Consider the following 15,804-nt stretch of genomic DNA (forward strand, 5'->3'; position numbering starts at 1 on the left):
TTTTACTCTATCCAAAGCTTTTACAGCATCTAAAGAAATGACATGGACCAAAGAAGAAACAGGAATATATAATATTCAATAAGCAGTAAATATTGAAATTTAAATAACTATTTTTAATAAAACCCATCTGATCCTCCAATTATAATAGAAGGCAAGATGGTTTCCAAACTACTGGCCATTAGTTTAGAATTTTCTACATCTCAATTTGAGAGAAATTGGCCTGCAGGAGGCACAAACTGACAAATCATTTTAGGGATGGGAGATTATTGCATTGTAAAATGTAGTTGATAAATTGCCAGATCTAACAAATACTTAAAACTAAACCTCCATCACATCTCTCTTTGTATTGTCATATTCCCAATGGAAATCGGTGTGAGTTGGGAAGGCCTGATCAATTTTATGACAGAAAAGTGCTCTTTCTGAGACATGTCTTGCCTTTATAGAAAGTTGAACCTCTATTATCCAGTGCTCTGTGGTCTGGCAACTCCCATGGCCTGGCACATTTTGAATCTACTGCCATTATTACAAACTCCTCACAGTGCAGTTAAGGTTGAATCTACTGAGATCGGGACTGGGGTTCAAGTCCTGCGCTATTTAAGGAGTTTGTAAGAGTGCCTTGATTGCTGGTGCTATAATGGCATGGCGCTAACTGTGCTGCCCCACAGTATTTACCATTTTAAGCTTTGTTCTATTTTTAATGTTTACATAGGAGGTTCCTTGAGTGATCAATTTTGGTTTCTGGCATTTTCTGTGGTCAAGCAATGGCCAGGTCCTGACAACACTGGATTAGAGGTTCCACCTGTACCATTTGAGTATAGAAAGTTTTGACTGTTTATTACCTGGTACTAGCTTGGTGTTCTGCCCCTGAATATGCACATACTCCAGAGCCATCTCGATATTGCAACTCAATGAGTGAAGTCAGGTTGACTTTGCTTCTATTGCAGAAGTGACAGTGTGAATAGTTTCCCGTTTGCTCTGCAGACGAGTTCCTTTCCAGTAGGAAGATTTAGATTTGCAGCATGAAAGATTGAAAGGTTAAAAACACAGACTTGACACCTGTCTCTAAGACATTTGGATCTCATGATCATGCTAAGCTCATGATGCGGGGGGGGGGGCAGGGGTGGGGGGGGGGAGTGGGGGGGGGGGGAGTGGTGGGTACTAACCAAGCACCCAAATTTTAAGAATTTTTTGCATTCCTACTTGATGAATGAGCTTGACGGGTTTGAGGTCAACACTGGGCAAGTATTGTTTTTCCTTGTGGTTGCTCTAGAGTTCATACATGGTTAAGATCGATAACCATGTCAAGTTTACACATGGTTAACATGGCTCCACAGGGCGGAGGCAGTTGAGGAGGGTCCTTGCAACATTTTTCCCAGGCAGTGGAGGGTAAGAGTGAGGCCACTCTTTATTTGCCATAATTGGTTTTCTCTTTTCTTCCAGATGATTGAGTGACTGAGATCCCCAGGCATGTCATTCTCTTCAACAATTTATCTGGCCAATGAACTAGTGGCCCATATGTTTTAGACCAAGCAACATGCACAATATAATTCTGATCAAATTGTCAAATTAGTTTTATGAATGTCCTCTTCCCCGCGTGGATCTATATTCCAGAGGTCTCTGTCCCCCCTCCTCAACTGACCGTGCACGATGAATATTGCTTGCTATTTGCCAGAAATGTTCAGACTGCCCCCTTGGGAGTCACTGTCCACTTTTTGGATTAACTGATCTCTAGCATATGGGAATGAATGATACATTTTAACATTGGAGTACTGAGTAGTTGGGGGTGAGATTAAAAAATGTCCTTAATCTCTTAATGGAATCCTTAGAATTTTTGGAATTCTGAACTCTCAATCATTCAAAATGGAATAATTGATTTCTGATATTTAAGGAATCAAGATATTGGGATAGTGCAGGGAAGTGGCCCTGAGATTGCAGGATAGCTGTGATTTTTTTTTCTTGAAAGGGGAAGTGACATTTTCTTTCCTCCCATAAAATGATTAGTTTCCATTTTACTTCCAAGGCCTTTTAGGAACTATTAGGAAGGACACATTTATGTAAATTGGGACCCTAAGTGAGGGAGAGGGATGAAGTGTGTATAAATTTAAAATAAAAATTAAATTTACTTGGAAATAAGAGATGGGAACCAAGTTTTGGAAGATGAGTGCATAGATCTGTGTTGGGCCCCTCAGAGCTCGGAGGAATAGGTTCACATTGAGTTGGTGACCTGACTGATATCCATGGCAGGCATCACATTGGAATCAATAATGCTTCGTTTGTTCCTGAGATTACCAAAACAATAACTTGTTTTCCTTGGTGTGAGTTGCTACTTCTACCCATTCATTTGTGAGTTGGGAAGGAGAGCAATGGGAATTGGGTAATTAGCTGCATATTTTCTGTGCCTTTTTAATGGATGTTGAAGATTTTGGTTTGCTCATAGTTCAGTCATTGTTACTTTCACTTTCCATGCAAATTTTACTTAATATTTCAGGTTGTACTATAACTTTTATCCATTGCAATTAAATTGTCTGGGAAATATTGATTCGACTTGTTCTTCTAATGCCTTGCCATACCATATCAGAAAATGATTGTCTATCTTTAATTTGTTCATTGCACCACAAAAGCTTTTGTCCTGATTTAATTTCACCTGCATGGTTAGAGAGTTGAAGAGAGATGCTTTAAATATTGCAAGTGAATGCATGCAACTAGTGCTTCCTTTTTTCAGTTGGGGGATGGGGTAGATTTTAAGGCATCCTATACCTAACCTTTCTAGAAGACTGGGTTTGTGTGTCTGTGGAGACATTTAAGGCAAGCACTTCTGTAACACGAGAGTGCTGCATGCTTGAAGTGCTTTCTTTCTAATGAATGTTAAATTTTGAGGCCCTGTATCCTTTCAAGTGCACACATGTTTTTTTTTGCAGTATTTTGAAGTGAAGCAAAGCATGTATTCTTGATATTCTGGGAACTATTTTCCCACATCCTGCATGTCTAAAGTAGATAATTTAATCAATGCATTTTGTTTGTGTTGTCTTGTTCTAACCTATGTGGTATCCCAAGGTGCTAATATATTCAATTCTGTTTATTTGATTCAGTGCATTTTGGTTCGCCTATATTTCTGTGCAGGTTTCCTTCTCTGCATATTGAGTGCAGCGCAGTGGCCCACCTATCTGAGTTTGTGTGTTCTTATTGTCATTGTATGGGTTTCTTCTGGGAACTCCAACATCCTCCTACATTCCAAAGACATGCTGGTTAATTGGCGAGCGTAAATTGCCCTCAATTTTTTGGCAAGTAGTAAAATGTTGGGGTTGGGAACGTGGGGGGGGGGGGCAGGGGCAGGGGAGGAGGGAGGAGAGAGAGATAATACAACAATGGGTTAATAAAGAGCCAGACGCATTTAGATGCCACATGATTACTCAAGGAACAGAGGTACAGACCTTGTGCAGGCAGATTGGATTAGTTAGATTTGCATCATGGTCATTGCAGACATGGGGCGGGCGGCACGGTAAGTGTAATAGTTTGCGCAATGCGGTAACAGCGCCAGTGCTTGGGACCAGGGTTCAAATCCTGTTGCCTATAAGGAGTGTAAGTTCTCCCTGTATCTGTGTGGGTTTCCTCCGGGGGCTCCAGTTTCCTCCCACCGTTTGAAATATACCGACCGGGGTTGGCATTGGCTCATGGGCCAGAATGCTCTGTTACCTTGCTATTTGTATAATAAAAAAAAAATGGATTGAACGGCCTGTTCCTGTGCAGTGTTCTGACTATGGATTATATTTTCTGAAAAGTATGCTCCAAATTTATGCCTTGTTGTTTAATCTTCAGATTGAGTATTGCATGAATCCTGTGGAACACCTGAGACAGGAGAGAGAGAGATTTATTCTTTGTTTCCTGGACTTTGGATCTAATTTACTACTCTCTTGGATCTCATGGGTTTTAACTTTTTTTTCCACTTGCCTCCCAAGTGCAAGGTCCTTGTCAAAAGCCTTGTTAAAATACATACATGTGGTCAACATAAAACATATTTACTGATTCTAATTCAATTAAGTTAATGATCTTCCCTCAAGAAATCCAAGCTGTGGTTCTTGTGTTTTCCAAATGAAAGTTGATACAGTTCCACAGAATTTCAAAAATTTCCCCAACATTCAAAAATAAGTGCATTTTTTTTTAAAAACCGCTTGTGTTTTTAAGCTATGATATAATGTAAATGGTGGTCCAGTTCTCTGGAAACATCCCTGTAGCCAGACAAGATTGACATTTGTAGTCAAAACTTTTGTAATTTCCTGCTTTTTTTTGGTCTGAGGGCGATTTATCTGCTTTCAAAGATACTGAACTCCTTCATATTTCCTATTATGCTCAACTTTTTCAATTCTTCACTCTTCTCTGCCACACCACCAACAGCTTCCCCTCTGCAAAGTATTCATTAAGACGTTTGCCAGACCCACCTCACACATTTGGTTGTTTATGGGTCCTTTTTCATTCCTTAGTCTCCTGATGATTTTTGTCCTTGGAAATTGATGGATTTTTGATTTTGTTCCTTTTCTTGGACCCTCTGTTTTCCTATTTTCTATATTCCTCTGGGCTTTCTGCTATGCTAAATATGCTTTCGGTTTCTCTAGTTTCCCCCACTGTGCTTGAGTGTATCATTAGAGACTTTTACATAGCTGCTTTGTTCTTGGATATTTGCACCTTTTTAAAAACTCCGCACCTGTCTAAAAAGCATCGACACGGAATGACGGGGTCATCAGTCCAGTCCTGGTGTTTGTTGTCCTGCAGCAGGTGCAGAATGCTGTCTGTATAAAAGGTGAATCTGTTATTCTGGGGTCAACTCGGGTAAGGAACTGTGTGTGTACTGTATTTTTTGGTGTACTTACAGGTTGACATTTAAAACTTGGACAAAATGTGCAAGTAGGACAACAGGAAAAATCTTTAATAATAAAACCGCTGTCCTGCTCTTTCCCTGGTGGCCTGCAATTTTACAGCAAAAGTAAAGGGCAGAGTCGATCTGGCTGACAGCAAGTAGTTCACTAGGGAATATCTGACCAGCAGGCACTTGTGGATGTCTATGCATGCTCCATAAATGCAGAAGTTTGAAATGAGCTGTAGATAAAATGGCTGGAGCAGGAGATGAAATGAGCTGATAGTGAAATATGATGCATCCTCTACTAGACTCCCTGTTTCATTAGGTGGATGAAGAAGGAGGCCTGCCAGCAGCTATACTTCATGCTTGAGGAGATTTGGTCTGTCACCGAATACTCTCATAAACTTCTACAGGCTTACGGTGAAGAGCATTCTGGTACCTGTATGGAGGTGCCAAATCTCCAGACAAGAAAAAAAAACTCGAGGGTTGTTAATTTGATGTGCAACATCACAAGCACCAGACTTCACTTCATTGAAGCCCTCTACATGAGGTGGTATCTTGAAAAAAAAAGCAGCCTCTATCCTCAAAGACTCCCTCCACCCAAGCCATGCCCTCTTTACTCTGCTACCATCAGGAAGGAGGTACAGGAGCCTGAAGACAAGCCCTCAGTGGCACAGGGACAGCTTTCCCTGCTACCATCAGATTCCTGAATGATCAATGAACCAAAGACACTGCCTTACTTATCATGCACTACTAATTAAATTTTTTAATATTATTGTTGTAGGATGGTTCCTAATATGAATGTTTGCACTGTGATGCTGCCACAAAACATCGAATTTTGTGACTTGTTCATAACAATAGATTCTGATTCTGAAGCTATTATTGCAGGGAGGAGAATGAGATGATTTAATTCATAAATCACCTGGTCCTGATGATATGCATCCAAGGGTTCTGAAGGAAATGGCAGAAGTTATAGTTGATGCATTGGTGGTCATATACCAAAATTCCTTAGATTCTGGGCAGGTCCCGGCAGACTGGAAGACAGCAAATGTCACGCCACTTTTTAAGAAGGGATGTAGGCAGAAGACTGGAAATTATTGGCTAATTAGCTTGACGTCTGCGGTTGGAAAAATGCTTGAAGCCATCATTAAAGATGAAATAATGAAACTTTTGGAACGCAAGGGTTCAATCAGGCAGACGCAGCATGGTTTTAAAAAGGGAAGATCTTGTTTGACAAACTTGTTAGGATTCTTTGAGGATATAATGGGTGTGGTGGATAGAGGGAACAGGTTGATGTTGTATATTTGGATTTCCAGAAAGCATTTGATAAGGTGCCGCACAATAGACTTATCAGTAAGTTGCAGGAAAGTGGAGTCCGGGGAAATATATTGGCCTGGATTGAAAATTGGTTGTCTGACAGGAGGGAGAGAGTTGGGATAAATGAGAGTTTTTCAGGTTGGCAGAGAGTGGTAAGTGGGATGCCGCAGGGGTCAGTGTTAGGCCCACAACTGCTCATCATTTACATTGATGACTTGGAGGAGGGGACAAAATGTGGTGTAGCCAAGTTTGCGGATGACACTAAATTGAGTGGAAGAGCACATTTGTAATGAGGATGTGGAGAGTCTGCAGAGGGATATAGTTAAGCTGGATGAATGGGCAAAGGTCTGGCAGATGGAGTTAAATGTTGAGGTTATCCACTTTGGCAAGAAAAATAAAAGAGCTGAATATTATTTAAGGGTGAAAAACTGCAGAGGGACTTGGGAGTGCTTGTGCATGAATCGCAAAAAGTTAGGTTGCAGGTGCAGCAGGTTATTAAGAAGGCAAATAGAATGTTGGCCTTCATCGCTAGAGGAATTGAATTCAGGAGTAGGGAGGTAATGTTGCAACTGTATAAGGTACTAGTGAGACCGCACCTGGAATACTGTGTCCAGTTCTGGTCTCCATATTTGAGGAAGGATATACTGGCTTTGGAGACACGGTCCAGAGGAGGTTTACTCGGTTGATCCCTGGGATGAAGGGGTTGACTTATGATGAAAGATTAAATCATCTAGGATTGTATTTGCTCGAGTTCAGAAGAATGAGAGGAGATTTTATAGAAACATATAGGATTATGAAAGGTATGGATAGGATAGATGTAGGAAGGTTTTTTGAGCTGACCGGGGAAACTAAAACAAGAGGACACAGTCTCAAGATTTGGGGGAGTAGATTTAGGACAGATGAGGAAAAATAGTTTTTCCCAGAGAGTAGTGAATGTTTGGAATTCTCTATCCAGGGCAGTGGTTGAGGCTGCTTCATTAAACATATTTAAAATTCGGTTAGATAAATTTTTACATGATAGAGGAATAAGGGGATATGGGGAGAAGGCAGGTAGGTGGAGTTAGATCATAAATTAGATCAGCCATGATCATATTGAATGGTGGAGCAGGCTCGATGGGCCATTTTTGGCCTACTCCTGTTCCTACTTCCTATGTTCCTATAAATACATAATTCATGGTTTTGACAGGACAGATGTGGGGTGGTATTATGATATTATGATAAAAGACCAGCCTCCACACTGATCCCACTACCCTGCTCTCAGCTGTCCCCAGTGTCTCTAGTCACCTTGTGCTGTGAGCAAGCTGATCTTTAGATTTGTTCTCAGTTTGAACAGTCTGAAGACCCAGCATTATCTTATCTGGCACCATCCCCAACGATAAATAACAATACCAAGGGATTACTTAAGGTGGTATGTGAGTGGAAAGAAAAGTTTGAAAACCACTGTTTTAATTGTACCTACTTGACTCATTATGTCCACAGTTTCACAACTCCAAAGGAAGTGGGCCAATGACAATTTTTCACAAGCAAAATATTTCAGTAACTATTGGGTCTAGAGCAGTGGTTCTCAACCTTTCTTCCTCCCCTTGCATTTCACCTTGAGTAACCCCTTACTAATCAGAGCACATATGGCATAGGGATTACTTAAGGTGGTATGTGAGTGGAAAGAAAGTTTGAAAAGCACTGCGATAGATCAACACTTGCAATTGATTTTCCCATGCTCTTTTATAACTTGTGTGTGTTTTATTGTGCAAACATTTTCCCAAACTCTTATAGATTGATTTATTCCCACTATGATTTTCCCAAGCTCTTTTATAACTTGTGTGTGTTTTATTGTGCAAACATTTTCCCAAACTCTTATAAATTGATTTATTCCCACTATGATTTTCCCAAGCTCTTTTATTGTGTGTTAATAAAAGTAACATTTGATTGCAAACCCTTGAGTCCAGACTAGTCTCTCTCTCTCGAACCTGACACTTTCTCAGTACTACAATGACCAGTGGTGGGGGGGACAACAGCAGGCTGCTGGGAGAGCCACCTGACAGTCTGCCACCAGCCCCCACACTGATCCCATCACCCCACTCCTTCCCCCCCCCCCACCCCAGACAGCCCTCCAGCAGCCCCAATGACAGATGGTGGTGATGCTAGTGGCCACACAGTGATGATGATCACTGTTGGGGTAAATCACCATTATCACCCTAATTTCAACTTTGCATACCAGACCAGGGGAATATTTTTGAGCCATTTTTTGGGTCTAACATGCTGTCAAATACGGTATGTTATATTGACACTAGACGCTGATGCTGTTACATGCCCCACCTCTTTTGCTTCAGGAATGCTGGCTTGCAATCTATGAAAAAAAGATTAATTTAAATGACACACTGACCTGATATTATGTCTGTTTTGTTTGGTATGGTGTAAACCATCAGTCTGCTTAATGTGGGTCTTAACGGTAATATTGCAGAATTTCTGTTCATATATTAAAAAAAAATTCTGCATTGGACCATATTCATCCAAAGGGTTCTAGATTTGGCAGTCCATGGGTGGTTTCACTCTGAATCCCTTCAAACTCCTCCAACAATTCCCATTGTTCTGACACCTGTTTACCTTCAAGGAGCTTCATCTAATCCATGTTGGCCAAATCATTTCATTGTCTCATAAGGTAACCCATTTTAGAAGTTTTACTTTGTATTTCTAAAAAACATGCAATATCTATTTGAATTATGATTATCACAAAATATGCTCTCCTACTTTCAATTTTTATTGCCCTAAACTGAATTCAGAAATGCCCTCTTTTACTGAGCTTTTTACTGAGCTTTTTTTACATATTGGATTTGAGTTATCTTGGATGTTTAGGAATTCTGCTCATCTAAACCTTTTTATTCTGTATACCAATTAAAATCTTCTACCTGTATAACTATCTAATTTTTGCAACATGCCTGCAAGTTTCTCTTCTATCTCCCTTGTGCTGGTTTGAAAGATAATATAGGTACTCCGTACATAAAACAGAATTTTTAAAAAAGTATAATGAAAAAATATTAAATTTGTGTAGTTTATATTTGACAAAGTATAACCGGGATACAGGGCATGTAGGAGCCAAAATGTGCGTACTTGTTAGTCGGAATTCTGGGGTCCATAGGGTGGGCACAAGCATCTTGATTCCTGTGTATATACATGAGTCTTCAGTTGGTGCATTCACGGTGGGTTTGTGTACTGGAGTTTAGTGGATGCGTGAGAGTTAAGCACGCTGATTTTGAATTTGCATCCTTGGCATGCCAATCAAACTCCAATAAGCAAACCCACCTTGCATGCACCAATTGAACTCAATACGCAAACCCACCTTGCATACACAAGAATCAAGATGGCCGTGCCAGCCAAAGGATCCTGGAACACTGACTAACAAGGTAAGTATGCATGTTTTGGCTCTTGCATATCCTGATACTTGTATATAGTTTGTCATATACAACAAAAAATCTATGAAAAAAAGATTAATTTAAAAAAGTTTGCTTTAAGGCTTTGGTACTCCACACGTGTGGGCAAAATTCCGACGTGTCCATTCTGAGATGACCAATCTCCTTGGGTTCCAACTACAGTTGTAAGTCAGTTGTAGTATACAGCCAATTGCGATGTTTCGACCTTTGGTTCAACCCATTTTGAACAGTTTGATTCTAATGCAATGTCCCTTCTCTCAGTTGTAGTTGAACTGACATTACAAACCACCTTGCTTTTAGCATTGCCACCAGAACCTTGTCTGAAAACCCTCCAACTGGATTAAGCCAGTCTGGACCCTCTTAAAGCCATTTTTCAGAAATTAAAATATCTTGGTGTCTGCAGTATTGTCGACTCTTCTTCTCTGTTTATTAAGCTCATTGCTTAATTATTTGCCACTTTTACTGCTTGCTGGCTCTCCCCTTGAAAATGAATTTTCTGCCATCCTCATCCAGTTCTGCTTCTCTTCAGACTAAATCTGTACTCTGCTTCCAATTCCCTTACAAGTTGCAGTAAACCCTCCAAAATCTCAACAGGCCCAGAAGCAATATTCTCACAGGCAGTTTTGATCGAGCTTGTCTGCCCTTATGCAGAAATTGTCCCATGTGACTAAACACCCTCTCTTTTTAGTTTCCACAATGATCTCTGCTATTGTTGTATACTTTGCTTTTGACATTGGGAACAATTATAGATTACTTTCATGTACTGTTTAGTGTCTTAATTCTTTAAAATCTGCTTCTGGACCTCATATTTTTCTACCAATATTGATGGAATGTGAACTAAGACCTACCTCTACATACACATTCATCCCTTCCAGAATGTCCTGCTATGGCTCAGATCCTTGGTGATCTGAGCTATAGCACACCACCCTATCACAGCTGAAGCAGCAGTCTGCTCCTCAATAATAAAATCGCATGGAACCATGGCCTTGAACTTTCTGCTCTTCTCGCCTGCCCCCCCCCCCCTCCTCTTGGGTGTTGCTCAGTCACCCATGTATTTGAAACTGAATACTAGTTTGTGTAAAGTGCTGTTGAGGAACTCCTGAACTGTTGTGTATGTGTAACAGCCTCTCACTCTCTCCCTTTATTGAAACATTTGCTGTTTTTCCTATTTGCAATCTACTAAACTGAAACATGATTACACTACTCACTTTGCCAGTATTGTGAACATTGCACCATGGGTTTAGGTATGATGTGAGCTGTATGGATTAGGGTAGCACTCTTCAAATTAAGAAATTGTTAGTCAACTGCATGCAGTCCAAGATATTACAGATCATGTATGGCAACTGAAATCTGATGGTACACATAGCTATATCTTGAGACGGAGGGTGAATATAATAAGTGAGGTAGAAATGGGAGTAGGCCATTTAGATCCTTGTGCCTGTTCCATCTTTCAGTAAGAGTTTGCTGGAAAAACTCATCTTGTTGGGTAGCATCTGTTGGCAGTGAAGTAGCTGTTTCCATTCTTGATCCTTTATCAGAAGTGGGAAAGAAAAAAATTAGTAGCAGAAAAAATGGGTAGAGCAAATGGAATATATTTGATAGGATAACAGTAAATAATAATATTGCAATTAGAAACTTAATGTTTTAGTAGCTAGACTGTCCATAATGAGTCTGAAGAATAGTTTTGTGATCAGAAGGATGTGGCTTTGAAATTTTAAACTTTTAAGATGCATTTTCCTATGCGCCTCAGTTTTGGCTCAACAAAAAATACTGGAGGAACTCTGCATTTCAAACCAAAGTTCTTCATCAGGACTGGGAAGAAAGAGTGGAAGGCAGATTAAAAATAAAGGTGGGGGGCACAGGGAGGAACATGTGTTTGTAGGTGATGGGTAAATACATTTCGTCTCATTTGCCAGCTCATGCACTCACTCTCTCCTTGCTCCTTTCTTCCTAGTCCTGAAAGGGTTTCTGCCCCCAAAAATTCTGTCATTTTACATGGATGCTGCCTGATCTAAAATTCCTCTGGAATTTTGTTTGTTTCCCAGCATCCACTCTTTCTTCACCATATTGGCTAGTATTTTTCATTTATATAATATTGCCTGCTGAACTACACTAATAACACATTACAAGCACATTGTGCTTCTATGCTTGTGTAACTGGTATTCAAACCATCCTCTTCAACCCATTTGCTCTCACCCTATTTAGGAACATTACCTTGATTCTCTTTCTACCCCCCACCCCCCCACGTACTTTAATCTGAAGTCCAACCTGTTTTCCCCTTTTCTCAGTTCTGGCAAAAAGTCCACAACCTGAGACGTTAACTGTTTCACTTTACCCCGAGGCACGCTGAATGTTTCCAACATTTTCTGATTTTTAGAAACTTGAGATTTTTTAAAAATATCTCCTTTCCAGTTAAATCCTTGGGTTTTTAAAGCAACATTTAGATAAATGTGTTCTTTTACCTCTTGCTCACAATTGGATCAATTAATAGCTTTAAGTGATGCATTTGTTGTGAACAATGAAACAATTGTGAGCCAATTTGTCTTTGTTTAAATTTTAGATCACATTTTCAGGTTGAACCAAATTACTAATGATATTCATATAAAATTCTGTCATCTTGTGATGACTCGTCTCCAAAGCACCTTTGAAAATGAATAACAAACCAGATTTAATTGCTCAGTTCCAGATTTAATATGCCTATTTGTAGTTACTTAATCGCACTAATTTGGTGCTTTCATTTCGAATGGCAATTCTTTAATTGCAATATCTTTGTTACAGTCCCTCTGATTTTTCTTGGCTTAATACCCATTTTTCAGTCACTTGGGCAGTACTTGCATCTGGGAAGTGGATAGGATTTCAGTTAAGGAAGATAACATAACATTGACTGCAATGTTTATTTGATGATCTAGCCAATATGGTGAAAAGAAAGAAAGAAAGTGGATGCTGGGAAACGAACAAAATTCCAGAGGAATTTTAGATCAGGCAGCATCCATGTAAAATGACAGACAATTTTTGGGGGCAGAAACCCTTTCAGGACTAGGAAGAAAGGAGCAAGGAGAGAGTGAGTGCATGAGCTGGCAAATGAGACGAAATGTATTTACCCATCACCTACAAACCCATGTTCCTCCCTGTGCCCCCCACTTTTTTTTAATCTGCCTTCCACTCTTTCTTCCCAGTTGATGTTTAATTTTTTTTTAATGCCTTAATCCACAGGGTAGAATTTAGCATCGCAAGGTTCTAAAGCTTCATTAGCCCTTCAGCTATATGTTGCTAATAAAGGATTGACAAATGGGAATGTACTTGATGGAGGAGGGGGAAGCGAAGAACTTTATTTATAAATGGAGTATCCAATCACTAAAGGAAAAAAAAATGGATAACCCCATTCTAATACACGATAAGAGCGTGGAAAGAAATTAATGAATAAGAAAAAAGTAGGGATATCAATAAAAGCACCATTTGTGTAAAAATGCATTATATGCCTATCAACATGGGCAATAGAATATGAAATTTGTGGACTGATAAAAGTACAAGATGTATTAAGGAAATTTGTGGACTGATAAAAGTACAAGATGTATTAAGGACTGTTACATGGAAGGAATTCTTGTGTCCTTTGAACAATTAGAACACACATACAGAGTGGGCAGTGGGACCACCTTCTGTTTTCTCCAGCTTGGATTGTTCTTAAGAGAAAGATGGGGACCAACATTGACCCCACCTGAAATTAGTGAAATTGAGCTGGATGAGAAATGCACCCAAATTTATAACAAGAATGTACTATGCACTCAAATGCAAAACCAGGGTTGCAGAAGTCTAGAGAAAGATGCGAGTTGGACTTGGGGGTGGTGATTTCAGAAAGAACCCAGTCAGATTGGTGCAAGGACAGCATGACATCAATTATAAATGTAAGATGGAGGAGTCACGTGATGGAGTAGTGGCCAGTAGGAGAATACCAGCCCTCTCCAGAAAAGGAAAAAAGTGAAGAAAAAGCAAAGTCCCAGACACACAAACCACAACAAATAAAAAAAAAAGTGTGGAGGAAATGGCACCAAAGAAAGAAAGAAAAGCCAAAAACAAAGGGAAGAAAAGAAGGAAAGATGCCGAAAGAGAAAGGTGAAGGCCTTACCTGTACGAAGAAGCAGGGACCCGCCGTGGAAAGAGGAGCCTACTCCCTGAGGTCAGTGGAATCCCTGCAGGGTCGCGACCCACTGAACGCAGGACTACGAAGATGGCTCATGGAGCCAAACAGGTGTGTAACTGCGCATGCGCTAGACAAAGACAACACCAACGGGAGGGGGGCACAGCTGTGGAGTGGAAATCCACAGCTTGAACGGTTGAGAAAGATCCGACAGCAGGGCTCCTAGCAGGAAGATACAGAAAATAACGGGAACGGGAGGGATGAGAATGAAAAAAGGAAATTGGAGACACAACAGATAACCAGGCCAGAAGAAGAGGACCAACATCAAGACACCATTTATATTAAAAAAAAAGCCCAACAAACTGAGACAAACTGCCCAACAAGAAAGTCAGAAGAGACACAGATACAAGGAAAAGAAGACACAAACCCTAGAGCAGACACAGAAGAAGGAGAACATCAAGCTCTGCACAGAGAAATAAGATAAAGAGAAAGGACTGTACATAGATAAAAAATGTTTTCAAGAATATATGGAAGCAGTAAAAGAATGGCAGACACGAGAATTTAATGAAATAAAAAAAAAATAAAAGGTACAGAAGAAAAAGTGAGTAGATTAGAGCTGGTCATGACAGAAATGGGGAAAAGAGTAGACCAGGTGGAAGAACGAGAAACAGCCGTATAAATGGAAGTGGATAACTTGAAGAAAATTGGAAGAAACTTAAAGTTAAAGAAACACAGGAGTTGTTAGCTCAGAAGATGGATATAATGAAAAACTATAATAGGAGAAACAATATAAAGATAGTGGGCCTTAAGGAAGATGAAGGCGGCAAAGATGTGAAAGAATTTATAAAAGAATGGATCCCCAGGGTCCTAGGAATGCTAGAAATACAGGAAGGAATGGAAACGGGGCACACAGAATATTAACTCCAAAACCTCACCACAACAAAAACCAAGATTCTAGAAAAATTCCTGAGATATACGACAAGAGAAAATATATTGGAGAAGGCAATGAAAAAATTGAGAGAAGACAAAAAGCCATTGGAATACAATGGTCAAAATATTTTTTTCTACCCCGACATAAGTTTTTAGTTCCTAAAGAAGAGGAAGGAGTTTAACGCAGCAAAATCGATCCTATGGAAGAAAGGCTATAAATTTATGTTAAGATATCCAGCGGTGCTTAAAATAGTTATCCCGGGCAGCAAAGCAGACTGTTCTCGGATCTGGAGAAAGCACGAGAATTTGCAGAACACCTGCAAAACAGATGAAGAGGTGTAACAAGAACAAGAATGATGACAAACTTCATATAAAGAAGAAAAATAATGTACAAGTAAGAACTAAGAAGGGGAAGAAAGGAAGTAAGGGGGGAATTAAGAGGGTGAGCTTTGTTATATGTGAAGATAAGTATTTTCTGGAGGGGGTTGGGTGGGAAATCAGTTGACGCTTGCGACCGGGTTCACAATCCAAATGGAGAGGGGAGTTGTGGTTGCCCGGCAAGGGACAAGGGGCAACTCGGGGGTTGGCGGGGGGGGGGGAGATACATTTGGGGTTAAGGTAATCTTGGATGTAGGAATAGTGGAAATATTTTATGTTTTAGAAGTGTTGTCTTACAGTGTGTTCAAAAAAAAAAACAGAAATGGATAAGGAGGAAAGGTGATGATGAGGAAGCGGAAAGGAAAGGTAAACAAAGTATAAAATGGCCATGTTGAACTATATGACTTTAAATATTAACGGAATACATAACCAAATCAAAAGGAAGAGGCTGTTAAATTTACTGAAGAAAAAAAATTGTTATAGCATTCGTGCAAGAAACACATCTAACTGAAGTAGAACACAAGAAATTAAGGGCACAATGGGTGGGGCACAATGGCAGCATCATATAATTCAAAAGCCAGATGAGTAGCTTATTAATCAATAAAAATGTACCAATCAAAATAGAAGAGGAAATAATAGATCCAGCAGGGAGGTATGTAATGATAGTGTCAGATATATTCAGGATTTTGGAATTTGCTCAATGTATATGCACCTAATGAAGAGGATCAAAAATTTATGCAAGATATCTTGTTGAAGATTTCAGA

The 15,804-nt window shown here is 39.8% G+C and overlaps 1 protein-coding gene and 1 long non-coding RNA gene across 4 annotated transcripts in view; one reads left to right on the plus strand and one right to left on the minus strand.

The window, feature by feature from the left end:
* Window positions 1-15,804, plus strand: part of LOC138736070 (14-3-3 protein gamma-B) — a 60,662-nt gene that overhangs the window by 20,151 nt on the left and 24,707 nt on the right. The gene's annotated exons all lie outside the window — the stretch shown is intronic.
* LOC138736071 (uncharacterized) lies at window positions 10,912-12,040 on the minus strand. Its single transcript, XR_011340077.1, has 2 exons — window positions 11,866-12,040; window positions 10,912-11,126 (listed from the first exon to the last, which is right to left on the minus strand). It is a non-coding gene; the product is annotated as an uncharacterized lncRNA (long non-coding RNA).

The sequence above is a fragment of the Narcine bancroftii genome, chromosome 6, assembly GCF_036971445.1.
Source record: "Narcine bancroftii isolate sNarBan1 chromosome 6, sNarBan1.hap1, whole genome shotgun sequence".
In the NCBI taxonomy this organism is placed as follows: Eukaryota; Metazoa; Chordata; class Chondrichthyes; order Torpediniformes; family Narcinidae; genus Narcine; species Narcine bancroftii.